A 20,817-nucleotide genomic window follows, 5' to 3' on the forward strand; every position below is an offset into this window, starting at 1 on the left:
TTCCTCTCCTTTCCTGTTTCGAATGTTTGTTCAGAATTTCAGGTTTCCATTGAACTCTGTTTCTGATTCTTTTTCAAATTTTGTTAGTTAGTTTTGGTTTCTTTAATCTGGTTCTAATTCTAGTTACTTACTTAGTTAGATTCTGATTTCTGTTTAGTGGATTCTAGGTTGTTAGGATAGGTTAGTTTAGTTTATTGGATTTTGATTTTTGCTGCAAGTGTTGGAAAAATTTTGTTTGCTGATGAATATTGCTGTTGAGTTGCTGTTTATGATGTGAAATCACTGATTCTGATTTGATTTTTCTGATTGAATTGATGGTTAAATTGCTGTTGAATTCATTTGGTTAGTTGTTTGCCCAATTTTCTGTTGAACTTCTGAGATATTGCTGCTGGTGTTTGGGAATGGAAACCTTTCTTTGTTTGAAATTGGTCTCTTGAAGCTGCATAGTATTTTTGTTGCTTTATTCTTGCTGAAGGCTGTTATAAATTTCAATTGTGATTGCTGTTGAGTTCCTATTTCAATTTGAACTTCATTGTTTAATTCAGTGATGCTTAATTGTTTAAACTCATACTGCTTCTGGAATGGTTATTGAACTCAATGAAAAGAATGCTGCTTGATGCTGTTGGTTTGGTTTAAATTGTTATTGATTTTATGTTGCTGTTTTATTGATTTACTTTTGTGCTAAACTGGATTGTTTGATGCTGCTGCATAGTTGTATTATTGCCTTATTCTTGTTGAAGGCTTCTGCTGGAATGATGTTGATTGTCTTGAATTTGAATTCAATTGTCAATTGCTCCATTTCAATTTTCCATTTTGTTCTTGCTTCAAGATTGATTGCTGCTAAAGTTTTCTTTCAATTTTGCACTTGAGTGTTTGAATTCAGATTGCTTGCTTGTTAAATGGTTCATTGTTTTGGTGCTGTATTTTTTTGTTCTTGCTGTATTTGGCTCACTTTCTGATTTCCTATGAAGTCATATATGATTTTTTTTTGTGAATTTGAGTGTTAAAGCATTCATAGGGAATCTGAATTGATTGATTGAAATTGGGAAATAGGCCAATTTACTGCTAAAATGCTGCAAGATTTTTCCTAACCTTATTTTATTAAGTGACACTATTTTATTTGGTGCAACAAGACTCTAATTAGTGAATTTCTGTGCCAAAGGAATCTTGTTTGTTAAATGGTTTTGGAAAACTCCTCAAGAACTTCTTTGAAAGTTTTGGTCATGCTTCTAACTTTCTTTGCTTACTTGTGATGCTAATTTACTTCTATGCATTGAATAGTTCAAGTGAATTTTTAAATTGACCATAAACTTGAAATTCTTTGGAAAATTTGAGCCTCTTTTGCATAAACTCACAAGTTTGAAAGTTTTTAATCTATGTGGCTGGTGTGCGAAATTGTGATCATTCCATTCCTTTGTAACAGCGCTAAAAACTCAACACGCACGTTCATGATCTTATATCTGTTTCACAACTTCGTACAACTAACCAGCAAGTGCACTGGGTCGTCCAAGTAATACCTTACGTGAGTAAGGGTCGATCCCACGGAGATTGTCGGCTTGAAGCAAGCTATGGTCACCTTGTAAATCTCAGTCAGGCAGATTAACTTGTATTAAGAAATTATAGTGGATGAAAATAAATAAAATATAAAATAGGATAGTGGTACATATGTAATTCATTGGTGAGAATTTCAGATAAGCGTATAGAGATGCTTTCGTTCCTATGATCTCTGCTTTCCTGCTGTCTTCATCCAATCAATCCTACTCCTTTCCATGGCAAGCTTTATGTAGGGCATCACTGTTGTCAATGGCTACATCTCATCCTCCTGTGAAAATGGTCCAATGCGCTGTCACTGCATGGCTAATCATCTGTCGGTTCTCGATCATACTGGAATAGGATTTACTATCCTTTTGCATCTATCACTACGCCCAGCACTCGCGAGTTTGAAGCTCGTCACAGCCATCCCTTCCCAGATCCTACTCGAAATACCACAGACAAGGTTTAGACTTTTCGGATCTCAGGAATGGCCATCCATGGGTTCTAACTTATACCACGAAGACGCTAATAACTCGGACTCGGTCCCTTGTATTAGATATCCAAGAGATATCCATTCAATCGAAGGTAGAACGGAAGTGGTTGTCAGGCACGCATTCATAGGGGAATGATGATGACTTTGTCACGATCATCACATTCATGTTGAAGTGCGAATGAATATTTTAGAAGCGGAATAAGTTGAATTGAATAGAAAAATAGTAGTACTTTGCATTAATCTTTGAGGAACAGCAGAGCTCCACACCTTAATCTATGGTGTGTAGAAACTCTACCGTTGAAAAATACATAAGTGAAAGGTTCAGGCATGGCCGAATGGCCAGCCCCCAAACGTGATCTAAAGATGAAACTAAAGATGTAAATACAATAGTAAAAAGTCCTATTTATACTAAACTAGTTACTAGGGTTTACAGAATTGAGTAAATGATGTAGAAATCCACTTCCGGGGCCTACTTGGTGTGTGCTTGGACTGAGCTTGAATTTTACACGTGGAGAGATCATTCTTGGAGTTGAACGCCAGTTTGTAACGTGTTTCTGGCATTGAACTCCACTTTGCAACTTGTTTCTGGCGCTGAACGCCAAACTGCAACATGAAACTGGTGTTCAACGCCAGTTTGCGTCATCTAAACTCGGACAAAGTATGGACTATTATATATTGCTGGAAAGCCCTGGATGTCTACTTTCCAACGCAATTGGAAGTGCGCCAATTTGATTTCTGTAGCTCTAGAAAATCCACTTTGAGTGCAGGGAGGTCAGAATCCAACAGCATCTGCAGTCCTTCTTCAACCTCTGAATCTGATTTTTGCTCAGGTCCCTCAATTTCAGCTAGAAAATACCTGAAATCATAGAAAAACACACAAACTCATAGTAAAGTCCATAAATGTTAATTTTAATTAAAAACTAATAAAAATATACTAAAAACTAACTAAATCATACTGAAAACATAGTAAAAACAATGCCAAAAAGCGTATAAATTATCCGCTCATCACAACACCAAACTTAAATTGTTGCTTGTCCCCAAGCAACTAAAAATCAAATAGGATAAAAAGAAGAGAATATACTATAAATTCCAAAATATCAATGAAACATAGCTCCAATCAGATGAGCGGGACTTGTAGCTTTTTGCCTCTTGAATAGTTTTGGCATCTCACTTTATCCATTGAGGTTCAGAATGATTGGCATCTATAGGAACTCAGAGTTCAGATAGTGTTATTGATTCTCCTAGTTCAGTATGTTGATTCTTGAACATAGCTATTTTATGAGTCTTGGCCGTGGCCCTAAGCACTTTATTTTCCAGTATTACCACCGGATACATAAATGCCACAGACACATAACTGGGTGAACCTTTTCAGATTGTGACTCAGCTTTGCTAAAGTCCCCAATTAGAGGTGTTCAGGGTTCTTAAGCACACTCTTTTTTTGCTTTGGACCTTGACTTTAACCGCTCAGTCTCAAATTTTCACTTGACACCTTCACGCCACAAGCACATGGTTAGGGACAGCTTGGTTTAGCCGCTTAGGCCAGGATTTTATTCCTTTAGGCCCTCCTATCCACTGATGCTCAAAGCCTTGGGATCCTTTTTATTTACCCTTGCCTTTTGGTTTTAATGGTTATTGGCTTTTTGCTCTTGCCTTTTGGTTTTAAGAGCTTTTGGCTTTTTCTGCTTGCTTTTTCTTTTTCTTTCTATTTTTTTCGCCATTTTTCTCTTTTTTTTTCTTTTTTTGCAAGCTTTCTGTATTCACTGCTTTTTCTTGCTTCAAGAATCAATTTTATGATTTTTCAGATTATCAAATAACATTTCTCCTTATCATCATTCTTTCAAGAGCCAACATATTTAACATTCTTAAGCAACAACTTCAAAAGACATATGCATTGTTCAAGCATTCATTCAGAAAACAAAAAGTATTGTCACTACATCAAAATAATTAAACTAGTTTCAAGGATGAATTCGAAACCATGTACTTCTTGTTCTTTTGTAATTAAAACATTTTTTATTCAAGAGAGGTGATGGATTCATAGGACATTCATAACTTTAAGGCATAGACGCTTAAATACTAGTGATCATGAAGACAAAAACATAAACAAACATAAGGCATAAAAATCGAAAAACAGGAAAATAAATAAACAAGGAGATTAAGGAATGAGTCCACCTTAGTGAGGGTGGCGTCTTCCTCTTCTTGAAGGACCAATGGTGCTTTTGAGCTCCTCTATGTCTCTTCCTTGTCTTTCTTGCTCCTCCCTCAAAGCTCTTTGATCTTCTCTAATTTCATGGAGGATGATGGAGTGCTCTTGATGTTCCACCCTTAATTGTCCCATGTTGGAACTTAATTCACCTAGGGAAGTGTTGATTTGTTCCCAATAGTTTTGTGGAGGAAAGTGCATCCCTTGAGGCATCTCAGGGATTTCATGGTGAGGAATTTCCTCATGCTCATGTTGAGGTCCATGCTCTCTTGTTTGTTCCATCCTTTTCTTAGTGATGGGCTTGTCCTCTTCAATGAGGATGTCTCCCTCTATGTCAATCCCAGCCGAATTGTAGAGGTGGCAAATAAGGTGAGGAAAGGCTAACCTTGCCAAGTTGGAGGACTTGTCAGCCACCTTGTAGAGTTCTTGAGGTATAATATCATGAACCTCCACTTTCTCCCCAATCATGATGCTATGGATCATGATGGCCCGGTCTATAGTAACTTCAGTCCGGTTGCTAGTAGGAATGATTGAGCATTGAATGAACTCCAACCATCCTCTAGCTACTGGTTTGAGGTCAAGCCTTCTTAGTTGAACCGGCTTGCCTTTTGAGTCAATTTTCCATTGAGCTCCTTCCACACATATGTCCATGAGGACTTGGTCCAACCTTTGATCAAAGTTGACTCTTCTAGTGTAGGGGCGTGCGTTCTCTTCCATCATTGGCAAGTTGAACGCTACCCTCACATTCTCCGGACTGAAATCTAAGTATTTTCCCCGAACCATGGTGAGCCAATTCTTTGGGTTCACACTTTGATCATGGTTCCTGGTAACCCATGTGTTTGCATAGAACTCTTGAACCATTAAGATCCCGACTTGTTGAATGGGGTTGGTTAGAACTTCCCAACCTCTTCTTTGGATTTCAAGTCGGATCTCCGGATACTCATTCTTTTTGAGTTTGAAAGGAACCTCAGGGATCACTTTCTTCTTGACCACAACTTCATAGAAGTGGTCTTGATGAACCTTAGAGATGAATCTCTCCATCTCCCATGACTCAGAGGTGGAAGCGATTGCCTTCCCTTTCCTCTTTCTAGAGGTTTCTCTGGCCTTAGGTGCCATAAATGGTTATGGAAAAACAAAAAGCAATACTTTTACCACATAAAACTTAAAATGGTTGCTCGTCCTCGAGCAAAAGAAAAGAGAAAGAAGTAGAAGAAGAAGAAAAATGGAGGAGATGGAGGGAGAAGGTGGATTCGGCCATTTAGGGTTGGGTTTGGGAGGGAAATTATTCTGAATTTAAAGGTAGGTGGGGTTTTTAGGGAAGAGAGGATGGATGTGAGTGGTGAAGAGGTGATGGGAAAGAGTGATTGAGTTGATTGGTGAGGGGTATTTGGGGAAAAGTGATATGAAAAGGTGTGAAGAGGAGAAAAGAAAGGTAAGTGGGGATCCTGTGGGGTCCACAGATCCTGAGGTGTTTGAGGATTTCTCATCCCTTCACCTTTGAGGCGTGTAAAACGCCCTATATATGCAATCCTGGCGTTTAACTGATGTGTGGAAAACGATCCAACATAAAACTCACCGGCAAGTCTACCGGGTCGTATCAAGTAATAATAACTCACATGAGTGAGGTCGATCCCACAGGGATTGAAGGATTGAGCAATTTTAGTTTAGTGGTTGATTTAGTCAAGCGAATCAAGTATTGGTTTGAGTGGTTTGTAATTGGCAGTAACTAAATTGCAAGGAAAGTAAAAGGGAAAGGGTGAATTACTGTAAATTAAAGAGAACGGAAAATAAAAGTGCTGAATCTTAAATAACAAGAAATTAAATGGCAGAAACTTAGAATGCAAGAAATGTAAATTGTAGAATCTTAGAGTGCAAGAAATGTAAATTGCTTGAATTGTAAAAGTAATTGGGACTTGGGATTGCAAAAATTAAACAAGGAAAAGTAAATTGCAACAAGCAGGGAAGTAAAAGATGAAGTTAATTGCAGTAGATCTCAAATAGAAAATGTAAATTCTCTTGAAGAAGCATTCAACAGAAGGATTAAAAGGAAATTTCAGATCTCAGGGGTCAAGAGACTAGAAAATCAAGTCTAGATCTCACTACCTTCCTTGATCCAATTCAGAAATCAATTGTAACAAATTAAAGATCAAAACAGTAAGAAAACTTGAATTCAAATCTCAATTCTCCAATGGTGCAGTGAAAGAAACAAAAAAAAATCTCAAGGTGAGATTGAGACAGAATTTCCTCAATTCTCAACACCCAAGACCCAGTAAAACTTTGCAGAAAAGAAAATAAGAAACTGAAGAGGAAGAGAATTCAATTCTCCTCCCAGATCCAAGTTATAGTAAGTAAAATCCTCCAAGAGGTGTAAATTCAAAAGTAAAAGTTGACGTCCTCCTAAATCAAACTAACTTCTATTTATACACTTTCTTCTAATGGTCTTAGAGCCTTGAATTTGGGCCTTGGCCTTGATGGAATTGGATTGAAGATAGCCTCTGTTGATTGCTCTTGGTGTTGGGAAGAAATCCACTTGTGAACCGAACCATGAACCATTCACGTTTGAGTCAACGTTTGAGGCAAACGTTGACTCAAACGTCTTCGTGTGTGACATTATGCAGCTCGGCCAAGTTGCTGCCATCCACGTTTGGCTCAACGTTTGAGGTCAAACTTGAGCTCAAATGTGGCTCCTCCCATGCATTTCTTTTGGCCAACGTTTGGCCTAATGTTTGAGGCAAACGTTGGCGCAAACGTGGCTCAATTAAACCATCAAACAAGAGTGCTCTTCCATGCTAAAAGGTGGCCAATGTTTGACCTCACGTTTGAGGCAAACGTTGGAGCAAACGTTGCCATGCTTCAGGGTGATCTTTCTTGCTCTTATGGCGCCAACGTTTGACCTCACGTTTGAGGTAAACGTTGGCGCAAATGTTGCCAAGTTCCAGGGGTGCATTTGCTTGTTCTTGTGGTGCCAACGTTTGACCTCAAGTTTGAGGCAAACGTTGGCGCAAACTTGGTGTACCTTCAGGGTGAAAATGCAATCTTTCTCACGTTTGAGTTCGAGTTTGAGGCAAACTTGAGCTCAAACGTGAGTGTCTCCTCTTGCCCCTTGCTATCCCCTTTTCTTCAACCTTCTTCCAAGCTTTATTCCACCTATCATCAATCAACAATTGCATCAAATCTATGCTATAATCATGAGAGTTCTTCTTCTTCTTGATATTTAAGCAATTATGGCACAAAACTCATGAAAATGCATCAATTCATCCATGGTTGATTGAATCTAAGGAAACATGAAATTCCAACCAAATGGCTTACTTATTGCTCAAGAAAGTGCATAAAACTTATTGAAAACAAAGGAAAAAGGCTAGTGAAACTAGGCTAAGATGACCTGTCATCATTAACGCCAGACTGTAGCATGTTTCTGGCGTTAAATGCCAGTATGGTGCATGTTTCTGGCGTTAAACGCCAGTCTTATGCTTGTTTCTGACGTTTAACGCCAGCTTTCCTCAGGGTGCAATCCTGGCATTTAAACGCCAGACTGCTGCTTATTTCTGGTGTTTAACGCCAGTTTCATGCTCTGTTCTGGCGTTAAACGCCAGCCAGATGCTCCTTACTGGCGTTTAAACGCCAGTAAGCCCTTCCTCCAGGGTGTTCTATTTTCAATGTTGTTTTTCATTCTGTTTTTTATTTTTCAGTAGTTTTTGTGACTCCACATGATCATCAACCTAATAAAACATGAAATAACAAAGAGAAAATAAAATAAAAATGATTAAATAACATTGGGTTGCCTCCCAACAAGCGCTTCTTTAATGTCAATAGCTTGACAATGGGCTCTCATGGAGCCACACAGGTGATCAGGTCAATTTTATAGACTCCCAACACCAAACTTAGAGTTTGGATATGGGAGTTCAACACCAAACTTAGAGTTTGGTTGAGGCCTCCCAACACCAAACTTAGAGTTTGACTGTGGGGGCTTTGGTTGACTCTGCAGTGAGGGAAGCTTTTCATGCTTCCTCTCCATGGTTACAGAAGGAGATCCTTGAGTTTTAAACACAAGGGAGTCCTCATTCAGTTGAAGGATCAATTCTCCTCTGTCCACATCAATCACAGCTCTTGCTGTGGCTAGGAAGGGTCTTCCAAGAATGATGGATTCATCCTCATCCTTCCCAGTATCCAGGATTATGAAATCAGCAGGGATGTAAAGGCCTTCAACCTTTACTAACACATTCTCTACTTGACCATAAGCCTGTTTTCTTGAGTTGTCTACCATCTCTAATGAGATTCTGGTAGCTTGCACCTCAAAGATTCCCAGTTTCTCCATTACAGAGAGGGGCATGAGGTTTATCCCTGACCCAAGGTCACATAGAGCCTTCTCAAAGGTCATGGTGCCTATGGTGCAAGGTATTAAGAACCTTCCAGGATCCTGTTTCTTCTGAGGTAATTTCAGTTGATCTAGATCACTCAGTTCATTGGTGAGCAAGGGAGGTTCATCTTCCCAAGTCTCATTACCAAATAATTTGGCATTCAGCTTCATGATTGCACCAAGGTACTTGGCAACTTGCTCTTCAGTAACATCTTCATTCTCTTCAGAAGAAGAATACTCATCAGAGCTCATGAATGGCATAAGGAGGTTTAATGGAATCTCTATGGTCTCCAGATGAGCCTCAGAATCCTTTGGTTCCTCACTGGGATTTACGTCCTCTCCCTCCCTTACAGGTTCGGCCATGATGGTCATTTCAATGGCCTTGCACTCTCCCTTTGGGTTTTCTTCTGTGATGCTTGGGAGAGTACTAGGAGGGGTTTCAGTGATTCCTTTACTCAGCTGGCCCACTTGTGCTTCCAAATTTCTAATGGAAGACATTGTTTCATTCATGAAACTTAGAGTGGCCTTAGATAGATCAGAGACTATATTTGCCAAGCTAGATGGATTCTGCTCAGAACTCTCTGTCTTTTGCTGAGTGGATGATGGAAAAGGCTTGCTATTGCTAAACCTATTTCTTCCACCATTATTAAAGCCTTGTTGAGGCTTTTGATCCTTCCATGAGAAATTTGGATGATTTCTCCATGAGAGATTATAGGTGTTTCCATAGGGTTCACCCATGTAATTCACCTCTGCTATTGCAGGGTTCTCAAGATCATAAGCTTCTTCTTCAGAAGATGCCTCTTGAGTACTATTGGATGCAGCTTGCATTCCATTTAGACTCTGAGAAATCATATTGACTTGCTGAGTCAATATTTTATTCTGAGCCAATATGGCATTCAGAGTATCAATTTCAAGAACTCCCTTCTTCTGAGGCGTCCCATTACTCACAGAATTCCTCTCAGAAGTGTACATGAACTGGTTATTAGCAACCATGTCAATGAGTTCTTGAGCTTCTGCAGGCATTTTCTTTAGGTGAATGGATCCACCTGCAGAAGTATCCAATGACATCTTAGCTAATTCAGACAGACCATCATAGAATATATCCAGGATGGTCCATTCTGAAAGCATGTCAGAAGGACACTTTTTGGTCAGTTGCTTATATCTCTCCCAAGCTTCATAGAGGGATTCACCTTCTTTCTGTCTGAAGGTTTGAACATCCATTCTGAGCTTACTCAGCTTTTGAGAAGGAAAGAACTTGGCTAAGAAAGCCGTGACCAGCTTATCCCAAGAGTTCAAGCTATCTCTGGGTTGAGAGTCCAACCACACTCTAGCTCTGTCTCTTACAGCAAACAGGAAAAGCATAAGCCTGTAGACCTCGGGATCAACCCCATTGGTCTTAACAGTATCACAGATCTGCAAGAATTCAGTTAAGAACTGAAAAGGATCTTCAGATGGAAGTCCATGAAACTTGCAGTTCTGCTGCATCAGAGAAACTAATTGAGGTTTCAGCTCAAAATTGTTTGCTCCAATGGCAGGAATGGAGATGCTTCTTCCATGTAAATTGGAATTAGGTGCAGTAAAGTCACCAAGCATCCTCCTTGCATTATTATTATTTTCGGCTGCCATCTCCTCTTCCTGTTCGAAAATTCTTGTAAGGTTGTCTCTGGGTTGTTGTATTTTAGCTTCTCTTAGTTTCCTTTTCAGAGTCCTTTCAGGTTCAGGATCTGCTTCAACAAGAATGTTCTTGTCCTTGCTCCTGCTCATATGACAAAGAAGGGAATAACAAAGAAAATATGAAATCCTCTATGTCACAGTATAGAGATTCCTTTGTGTGAGTAGAAGAAGAAAAGAATGTAATGTAAAGAAGAGAAGAGGGAAAACTCGAACACAGAGAGGGAGGTGGTGTTCAAATTTTTAGATGGAAGAGAAGTGTTAGTAGATGAATAAATAAATAGAAGGAGATGAGAGAGAGAATTTTGAAATTTAATTAAAGTAAAAATTAAAATTGAAAGTTAGATTTCAAAAATTAAAGTTGAAATTAAATTAAAATTAAAACAATTAGTTAATTAAAAAGGAATTTTGAAAAAGGAGAGAGGGAATTTTTGAAAATAAGAGAGAGAGGATTAGTTAGGTAGTTTTGAAAAAGATATGATTGAAACAAAAAGATAAGATTGATTGAAAAAGTTTTGAAATTTGTTTTTGAAAAAGATATGATTGAAATTTAAAAAGCTATGATTGAAACAAAAAGATAAGATTTGAAAATCAATTTTAAAAAGATAAGAAGTTAGAAAAGATTTTGAAATTGAATTTGAAACAGATATGATTGAAATTTTAATTTGAAAAAGATTTGAAAAGAAAATTAAAAAGATTTGATTTTGAAAACTAAAGTTGATTACTTGACCAACAAGAAACTAAAAAGATATTATTCTAGAGTTTAAAGATTGAATCTTTCTTAATAAGCAAGTAACAACTTGAAATTTTTCAATCAATCATATTAAATGTTAGTAAAGATTTTGAAAATTAAGAAATAAAATAAGAAAAAGATTTTGAAAATCAAATTTAAAAAGTTTTCGAAAATATGAAGGTAAAATGAAAAGGATTTGATTTTTGAAAAAGATTTTGAAAAGATAAGATTTGTAAATTGAAAATTTGATTTGATTCATAAGAAACAACTAAATTTAAAAACTTTTTGACTAAATCAAATCATATTTTCGAAAATTTTGAGTAAAATAAGGAAAAGATATTTTTTTTATTTTTGAATTTTTAATGAAGAAAGAGAAAAACATGGAAAAGACTCATAACATAAAAATTATGAATCAAAACACAGAATGCATGCAAGAACACTATGAATGTCAAGATGAACATCAAGAACTTTTTTGAAAATTTTTAATGAAAGAAAAACATGCAAGATACCAAACTTAGAAATTTTCAAACTTTAGAAACTAACAAATTAAAAATACATATGAAAAACAAGAAAAGACACAAAACAAGAAAATATGAAGATCAAACAAGAAGACTTACCAAGAACAAATTGAAGATCATGAAGAACACTATGAGTGCATGAATTTTCGAAAAATGCATAAATTTTTAGAAAAAATGCAATTGACACCAAACTTAAAAACTGACTCTAGACTCAAACAAGAAACAAAAAAAATATTTTTTATTTTATGATTTTATTAATTTTTTTTGGATTTTTGTATATTTTTATTTTTTTGAAAACCTATAGGGAAAAGGAAGCAATGAATTCAAATTCCTCAATCAAGATTCCAGGAATCATACTAGGTTAGTCTAAAGCTTGATGGCCAGCCAAACTTCAGCATACCATTTTGAAACTTTAGAATTCATTCTTAAAGATTTTAAAATAGTTTTCGAAAACAAAAGGAAAAAAAGTTTTTGAAATATTTTTGAAGAATTTTTTTTTTTGAAAATAAAACAAAAAGAAAATTACCTACTCTGAACAACAAGATGAACCGTCAGTTGTCCAAACTCGAACAATCCCCGGCAACGGCGCCAAAAACCTGGTGTGCGTAATCGTGATCATTCCATTCCTTGGTAACGGCGCTAAAAACTCAACACGCACGTTCATGATCTTATATCTGTTTCACAACTTCGTACAACTAACCAGCAAGTGCACTGGGTCGTCCAAGTAATACCTTACGTCAGTAAGGGTCGATCCCACGGAGATTGTCGGCTTGAAGCAAGCTATGGTCACCTTGTAAATCTCAGTCAGGCGGATTAACTTGTATTAAGAAATTATAGTGGATGAAAATTAATAAAATATAAAATAGGATAGTGGTACTTATGTAATTCATTGGTGAGAATTTCAGATAAGCGTATAGAGATGCTTTCGTTCTTCTTATCTCTGCTTTCCTGCTGTCTTCATCCAATCAATTCTACTCCTTTCCATGGCAAGCTTTATGTAGGGCATCACCGTTGTCAATGGCTACATCCCATCCTCCTGTGAAAATAGTCCAATGCGCTGTCACTGCATGGCTAATCATCTGTCGGTTCTCGATCATACTGGAATAGGATTTACTATCCTTTTGCATCTGTCACTATGCCCAGCACTCGCGAGTTTGAAGCTCGTCACAGCCATTCCTTCCCAGATCCTACTCGGAATACCACAGACAAGGTTTAGACTTTCCGAATCTCAGGAATGGCCATCCATGGGTTCTAACTTATACCACGAAGACGCTAATAACTCGGACTCGGTCCCCTGTATTAGATATCCAAGAGATATCCATTCAATCGAAGGTAGAATGGAAGTGGTTGTCAGGCACGCATTCATAGGGGAATGATGATGACTTTGTCATGATCATCACATTCATGTTGAAGTGCGAATGAATATCTTAGAAGCAGAATAAGTTGAATTGAATAGAAAAATAGTAGTACTTTGCATTAATCTTTGAGGAACAGCAGAGCTCCACACCTTAATCTATGGTGTGTAGAAACTCTACCGTTGAAAAATACATAAGTGAAAGGTTCAGGCATGGCCGAATGGCCAGCCCCCAAACGTGATCTAAAGATGAAACTAAAGATGTAAATACAATAGTAAAAAGTCCTATTTATACTAAACTAGTTACTAGGTGATGAGCGGATAATTTATACGCTTTTTGGCATTGTTTTTAGTATGTTTTTAGTAGAATCTAGTTACTTTTAGGGATGTTTTCATTAGTTTTTATGTTAAATTCACATTTCTGGACTTTACTATGAGTTTGTGTGTTTTTCTGTGATTTCAGGTATTTTCTGGCTGAAATTGAGGGACTTGAGCAAAAATCAGATTCAGAGGTTGAAGAAGGACTGCTGATGCTGTTGGATTCTGACCTCTCTGCACTCAAAAGTAGATTTTCTGGAGCTACAGAACTCAACACGGCGCACTTCCAATTGCATTGGAAAGTAGACATCTAGGGCTTTCCAGCAATATATAATAGTCCATACTTTGGCCGAGTTTAGACAACGCAAAAGGGCCTTGAACGCCAGTTTTACGCTGCAGTCTGGAGTTAAACGCCAGAAACACGTCACGAACCAGAGTTGAACGCCAGAAACACGTTACAACCTGGCGTTCAACTCCAGAAAGAGCCTCTTCACGTGTAACATTCAAGCTCAGCCCAAGCACACACCAAGTGGGCCCCGGAAGTGGATTTATGCATCAATTACTTACTTCTGTAAACCCTAGTAGCTAGTTTAGTATAAATAGGACTTCTTACTATTGTATTAGACATCTTATGATTTTTAGTTCATCTTCGGATCATATTGATCACGTTTGGGGGCTGGCTATTCGGCCATGCCTGAACCTTTCACTTATGTATTTTTAACGGTAGAGTTTCTACACTCCATAGATTAAGGTGTGGAGCTCTGCTGTTCCTCATGAATTAATGCAAAGTACTACTATTTTTCTATTCAATTCAACTTATTCCGCTTCTAAGATATTCATTCGCACTTCAATATGAATGTGATGAACATGAGAATCATCATCATTCCCCCACGAACGCGTGCCTGACAACCACTTCCGTTCCACCTTAGATTGAATGAATATCTCTTGGATCTCTTAATCAGAATCTTCGTGGTATAAGCTAGATTGATGGCGGCATTCATGAGAATCCGGAAAGTCTAAACCTTGTCTGTGGTATTCCGAGTAGGATTCTGGGATTGAATGACTGTGACGAGCTTCAAACTCACGAGTGCTGGGCGTAGTGACAGACGCAAAAGGAGGGTGAATCCTATTCCAATATGATCGAGAACCTCAGATGATTAGTCGTGTCGTGACAGAGCATTTGGACCTTTTTCACTAGAGGATGGGATGTAGCCATTGACAACGGTGATGCCCTTATATAAAGCCAGCCATGGAAAGGAGTAGGACTGATTGGATGAAGACAGCAGGAAAGCAGAAGTTCAGAGGAACGAAAGCATCTCTATACGCTTATCTGAAATTCTAACCAATGAATTACATAAGTATTTCTATCTTTATTTTCTATTTATTTATTATTATTATTCGAAAACTCCATAACCATTTGATATCCGCCTGACTGAGATTTACAAGGTGGTCATAGCTTGCTTCAAGCCGACAATCTCCGTGGGATCGACCCTTACTCACGTAAGGTTTTATTACTTGGACGACCCAGTGCACTTGCTGGTTAGTTGTGCGAAGTTGTGAAGTTATGTTTGGACCATGGTACTGTGCAAACGTTTTTGGAGCCATTGCCAGGGAGAGAACGAACAACAAATTTTACAACCTCAGAGTAACAATTTCGCATGTATCAAGTTTTTGGCGCCGTTGCCGGGGATTGTTCGAGTTTGGACAACTGACGGTTCATCTTGTTGCTCAGATTAGGTAATTTTCTTTTTGTTTTATTTTCAAAAATTTCTCAAAAAAATCTTTCAAAAATTTCTCATCTGTTTTCGAAAATTATTCTAAAATTTTTTAAGAATGAATTCTAGTGTTTCATGAAGCATGTTGAAGCCTGACTGGCTGTAAAGCCATGTCTAAATTCATTTGGAGTGGGGCTTCCAACCCAACATTATCAAGAGCAAGCTAGTTGTTGCTAATCCACCTGCTGCTGTTCCTGATCCACTTGATTTACATGCTAAAGCTTGACTGACTATTAAGCCATCTCTAACCCTCAGATTGGAGCTTTAGACTAAGAGTGCAAGATTCCTGGAGTTCATATTAAAAATTTTGGAATCCTTATTTTTCTTTTTCACAAATAATTTTTGAAAAATACAAAAAAATTATAAAATCATAAAAATCAAAAATATTTTGTGTTTCTTGTTTGAGTCTTGAGTCAATTTTTAAGTTTGGTGTCAATTGCATTTTTTTCTAAAAATTCTTTGCATTTTTCGAAAATTCATGCATTCATAGTGTTCTTCATGATCTTCAAGTTGTTCTTAGCCAGTCTTCTTGTTTGATCTTCATATTTTCTTGTTTTGTGTCTTTTCTTATTTTTCATGTGCATTTTCGCATTCATAGTATCTGAACATGAAAGATTTCTAAGTTTGGTGTCTTGCATGTTTTCTTTGCATTGAAAATTTTTCAAAAATATGTTCTTGATGTTCATCATGATCTTCAAAGTGTTCTTGGTGTTCATCTTGACATTCATAGCATTCTTGCATGCATTCATTTTTTTGATCCAAAATTTTCATGCATTGCATCATTTTCATGTTTTTTTCTCTCTCATCATTAAAAATTCAAAAATCAAAAAAATATCTTCTCCTTTTTCTTCTCATAAATTCGAAAATTTGAGTTGACTTTTTCAAAACTTTTTAAAATTTAGTTGTTTCTTATGAGTCAAATCAAATTTTTAATTTAAAAATCTTATCTTTTTCAAAATCTTTTTCAAAAATCAAATCTTTTTCATTTTTCTTATTTATTTTCGAAAATTATAAAAAAATTTTTCAAAAATCTTTTTCTTCATTTTATATCATAATTTTCGAAAATATCTTCAACAATTAATGTTTTGATTCAAAAAATTTCAAGTTTGTTACTTACTTGTTAAGAAAGATTCAAACTTTGAATTCTAGAATCATATCTTGTGATTTCTTGTGAATCAAGTCATTAATTGTGATTTTAAAAATTAAATCTTTTTCAAAACTAATTTCAATCATATCTTTTCAAAAATATCTTTTTATCTTTTTTCAAAATCATATATTTTTAATCATATCTTTTTAAAACATATCTTTTTCAAAAATTTGATTTTAAAATATCTTTTCTAACTTCTTATCTTCTTATCTTTTCAAAAATTGATTTTCAAAATTTGTTTCAACTAACTAACTAACTTTTTGTTTGTTTCTTATCTTTTTCAAAACTACCTAACTAACTCTCTCTCTCTAATTTTCGAAAATATCTCCCTCTTTTTCAAAAAATTCTTTTTAATTAACTAATTGTTTCAAAATTCAATTTTAATTTATTTCTTCTTTTAATTTTCGAAAATCACTAACCATTTTTCAAAAATAACTTTCGAAAGTTCTCTTTCTCTCTCATCTCCTTCTATTTATTTATTCATCTACTAACACTTCATCTCACCCAAATTCGAACCCCCTCTTCCATCTGTGTTCGAATTTTCTCTTCTTCCCTTCTTTACATTACATTCTTTTCTTCTTCTACTCACATAAGGGAACCTCTATACTTGGGCAAAAAGGATCCCTATTATTATTATTATTTTTCTGTTCTCTCTTTTTCATATGAGCAGGAGCAAGGACAAGAATATTCTTGTTGAAGTAGATCCAGAACCTGAAAGGACTCTGAAGAGGAAACTAAGAGAAGCTAAATTACAACAATCTAGCAAGCACCTTTCAGAAATTTTCGAACAAGAAGAGGAGATGGCAGCCGAAAATAATAATGCAAGGAGGATGCTTGGTGACTTTATTGCACCTAATTCCAATTTACATGGAAGCAGCATCTCCATCCCCACCATTGGAGCAAACAATTTTGAGCTGAAACCTCAATTAGTTTCTCTGATGCAACAAAACTGCAAGTTTCATGGACTTCCATCTGAAGATCCTTTTCAGTTCTTAACTGAATTCTTGTAGATATGTGATACTGTTAAGACTAATGGAGTAGATCCTGAAGTCTACAGGCTCATGCTTTTCCCATTTGCTGTAAGAGACAGAGCTAGAATCTGGTTGGACTCTCAACCTAAGGATAGCCTGAACTCTTGGGATAAGCTGGTCACGGCTTTCTTAGCCAAGTTCTTTCCTCCTCAAAAGCTGAGCAAGCTTAGAGTGGATGTTCACACCTTCAGACAGAAGGAAGGTAAATCCCTCTATGAAGCTTGGGAGAGATACAAGCAACTGACCAAAAAGTGTCCTTCTGACATGCTTTCAGAATGGACCATCCTGGATATATTCTATGATGGTCTATTTGAATTAGCTAAGATGTCATTGGATACTTCTGCAGGTGGATCCATTCACCTAAAGAAAACGCCTGCAGAAGCTCAAGAACTTATTGACATGGTTGCTAATAACCAGTTCATGTACACTTCTGAGAGGAATCCTGTAAGTAATGGGACGCCTCAGAAGAAGGGAGTTCTTGAAATTGATACTCTGAATGCCATATTGGCTCAGAACAAAATATTGACTCAGCAAGTCAATATGATTTCTCAGAGTCTGAATGGAATGCAAGCTGCATCCAACAATACTCAAGAGGCATCTGCTGAAGAAGAAGCTTATGATCCTGAAAACCCTGCAATAGCAGAGGTGAATTACATGGGTGAACCATATGGAAACACCTATAATCTCTCATGGACAAATCACCCAAATCTCTCATGGAAGGATCAACAAAATCCTCAACAAGGCTTTAATAATGGTGGAAGAAACAGGTTTAACAATAGTAAACCTTTTCCATCATCCACTCAGCAACAGACAGAGAACTCTGAACAAAATACCTCTAATTTAGCAAGCTTAGTCTCTGATCTGTCCAAGGCCACTGTAAGTTTCATGAATGAAACAAGGTCCTCAATTAGAAATTTGGAGGCACAAGTGGGCCAGCTGAGTAAAAGGATCACTAAAACCCCTCCTAGTACTCTCCCAAGCAATACAGAAGAAAATCCAAAAGGAGAGTGCAAGGCCATTGATATAACCATCATGGCCGAATCCAAAGAGGAAGGGGAGGACGTGAATCCCAAGGAGGAAGATCTCCTGGGACATCCAGTGATCAATAAGGAGTTTCCCTCTGAGGAACCAAAGGACTCTGAGGCTCATCTAGAGACCATAGAGATTCCATTGAACCTCCTTACACCCTTCATGAGCTCTGATGAGTATTCTTCTTCTGAAGAGAATGAGGATGTTACTGAAGAGCAAGTTGCCAAGTTTCTTGGTGCTATCATGAAGCTGAATGCCAATTTATTTGGTAATGAGACTTGGGGAGATGAACCTCCCCTGTTCACCAATGAACTAAATGCATTGGATCAACTGAGATTGCCTCAGAAGAAATAGGATCCTGGAAAGTTCCTAATACCTTGTACCATAGGCACCATGACCTTTGAGAAGGCTCTATGTGACCTTGGGTTAGGAATAAATCTCATGCCACTCTCTGTAATGGAGAAACTGGGAATCTTTGAGGTACAAGCTACCAGAATCTCAGTAGAGATGGCAGACAATTCAAGAAAAGAGGCTTATGGACAAGTAGGGGACGTACTAGTAAAGGTTGAAGGCCTTTACATCCCTGCTGATCTCATAATCCTAGATACTGGGAAGGATGAGGATGAATCCATCATTCTTGGAAGACCCTTCCTAGCCACAGCAAGAGCTGTGATTGATGTTAACAGAGGTGAACTAGTCCTTCAATTGAATGAGGACTCCCTTGAGTTTAAAACTCAAGGACATCCTTCTGTAAACATGGAAAAGAGGCACAGTAAGCTTCTCTCAAAACAGAGTCAACCAGAGCCCCCACAGTAAAACTCTAAGTTTGGTGTTGGGAGGCCACAACCAAACTCTAAGTTTGGTGTTGAACTCCCATATCCAAACTCTAAGTTTGGTGTTGGGGAATCTCAACAATGCTCTGAACTTCTATGAGGCTCCATGAGAGCCCACTGTCAAGCTATTGATATTAAAGAAGCGCTTGTTGGGAGGCAACCCAATTTTTATTTAATCATATTTTTATTGTTATTTCATGTTTTATTAGGTTCATGATCATGTGGAGTCACAAAATAAATATAAAAATTGAAAACAGAATCAAAAACAGCAAAAGAAAAATCACACCCTGGAGGAGGATCTTACTCGCGTTTAAACGCCAGTAAGGAGCATCTGTCTGGCGTTCAACGCCAGAACAGAGCATGTTTCTGGCGTTGAACGCCAGAAACAAGCAGCATTCTGGCGTTCAGACGCCAGAAATGCACAGTGAGGAAAGCTGGAGCTGAACGCCAGAAACAAGCATCTGGCTGGCGTTCAACGCCAGAAATATGCTGCATCTGGGCACTGAACGCCCAGAACAAGCATCAATTCGGCGTTTAAACGCCAGAATTGTATGCAAAGGCGTTTTACATGCCTAATGGGTGCAGGGATGTAAATCCTTCACACCTCAGGATCTGTGGACACCACAGAATCATCTCAGGATCTGTGAATCTCACAGGATCTCCACCCACCTCACCCTCTCTCTCTCCATTCATGGTCATCCCTTCTGTTTTCCATTCACCACTCACATCCATACACATATCCCTCCATCTCCTCCATATCTTCTTCTTCTTCTTCTATTCTTTCTTCTTTTGCTCGAGGGCGAGCAACATTCTAAGTTTGGTGTGGTAAAAGCATAAGCTTTTTGTTTTTCCATTACCATTAATGGCAACTAAGACCGGAGAAACCTCTAGAAAAGGGAAAGGGAAGACAAAGGCTTCCACCTCTGAGTCATGGGAGATGGAAAGATTCATCTCAAAGGGTCTATAGCTCAGTGGTAGAACATGTGGCTGCAAATTAAGAGATCCCTGAGATACCTCAGGGGATACACTTCCCTCCACATAATTATTGGAAGCAACTGAGGATAAAAATATCAAAAATCACTAGGGATCAAGCCACAAAGGCAAGGAAGAGACATAGAAGAGCTCAAGGACATCATTGGTTCCTCAAGAAGGAAATGCCACCATCACTAAGGTGGACTCATTCCTTGTTCTTACATTCTCTGTTTTTCGTTTTCTATGTTAAATGTTATCCATGTTTGTGTCTTCATTACATGATCATTAGTATTTAAGTGTCTATGCCTTAAAGTAGTGAATATGAATCCATCACCTCTCTTAAATGAAAATGTTTTAATTCAAAAGAACAAGAAGTACATGAGTTTCAAATTTATCCTTGAACTTAGTTTAATTATATTGATGTGGTGACAATACTTTTTGTTTTCTGAATGAATGCTTGAACAATGCATGTGTCTTTTGAAGTTGTTGTTTAAGAATGTTAAATATGTTGGCTCTTGAAAGAATGATGAACAGGAGACATGTTATTTGATAATCTGAAAAATCATAAAAATGATTCTTGAAGCAAGAAAAAGCAGTAAAGAACAAAGCTTGAAAAAAAATAGCAAAAAAAAATAGAAAAAAAATAGAGAAAAAGCAAGCAGAAAAAGCCAAAGCTCTTAAAACCAAAAGGCAAGAGCAAAAAGCCAATAACCCTTAAAACCAAAAGGCAAGGGTAAATAAAAAGGATCCCAAGGCTTTGAGCATTAGTGGATAGGAGGGCCTAAAGGAATAAAATCCCGACCTAAGCGGCTAAACCAAGCTGTCCCTAACCATGTGCTTGTGGCGTGAAGGT

General features: G+C 37.4%; 1 non-coding gene across 1 annotated transcript; it reads left to right on the forward strand.

Moving 5' to 3' along the window:
* Positions 1-9,709: 9,709 nt before the first annotated feature.
* LOC112788627 (small nucleolar RNA R71) lies at positions 9,710-9,813 on the forward strand. Its single transcript, XR_003195985.1, has one exon. It is a non-coding gene; the product is annotated as a small nucleolar RNA R71 (small nucleolar RNA).
* Positions 9,814-20,817: the final 11,004 nt, after the last annotated feature.

The sequence above is a fragment of the Arachis hypogaea genome, chromosome 20 (genome assembly GCF_003086295.3).
Source record: "Arachis hypogaea cultivar Tifrunner chromosome 20, arahy.Tifrunner.gnm2.J5K5, whole genome shotgun sequence".
NCBI classification, from domain to species: domain Eukaryota; kingdom Viridiplantae; phylum Streptophyta; class Magnoliopsida; order Fabales; family Fabaceae; genus Arachis; species Arachis hypogaea.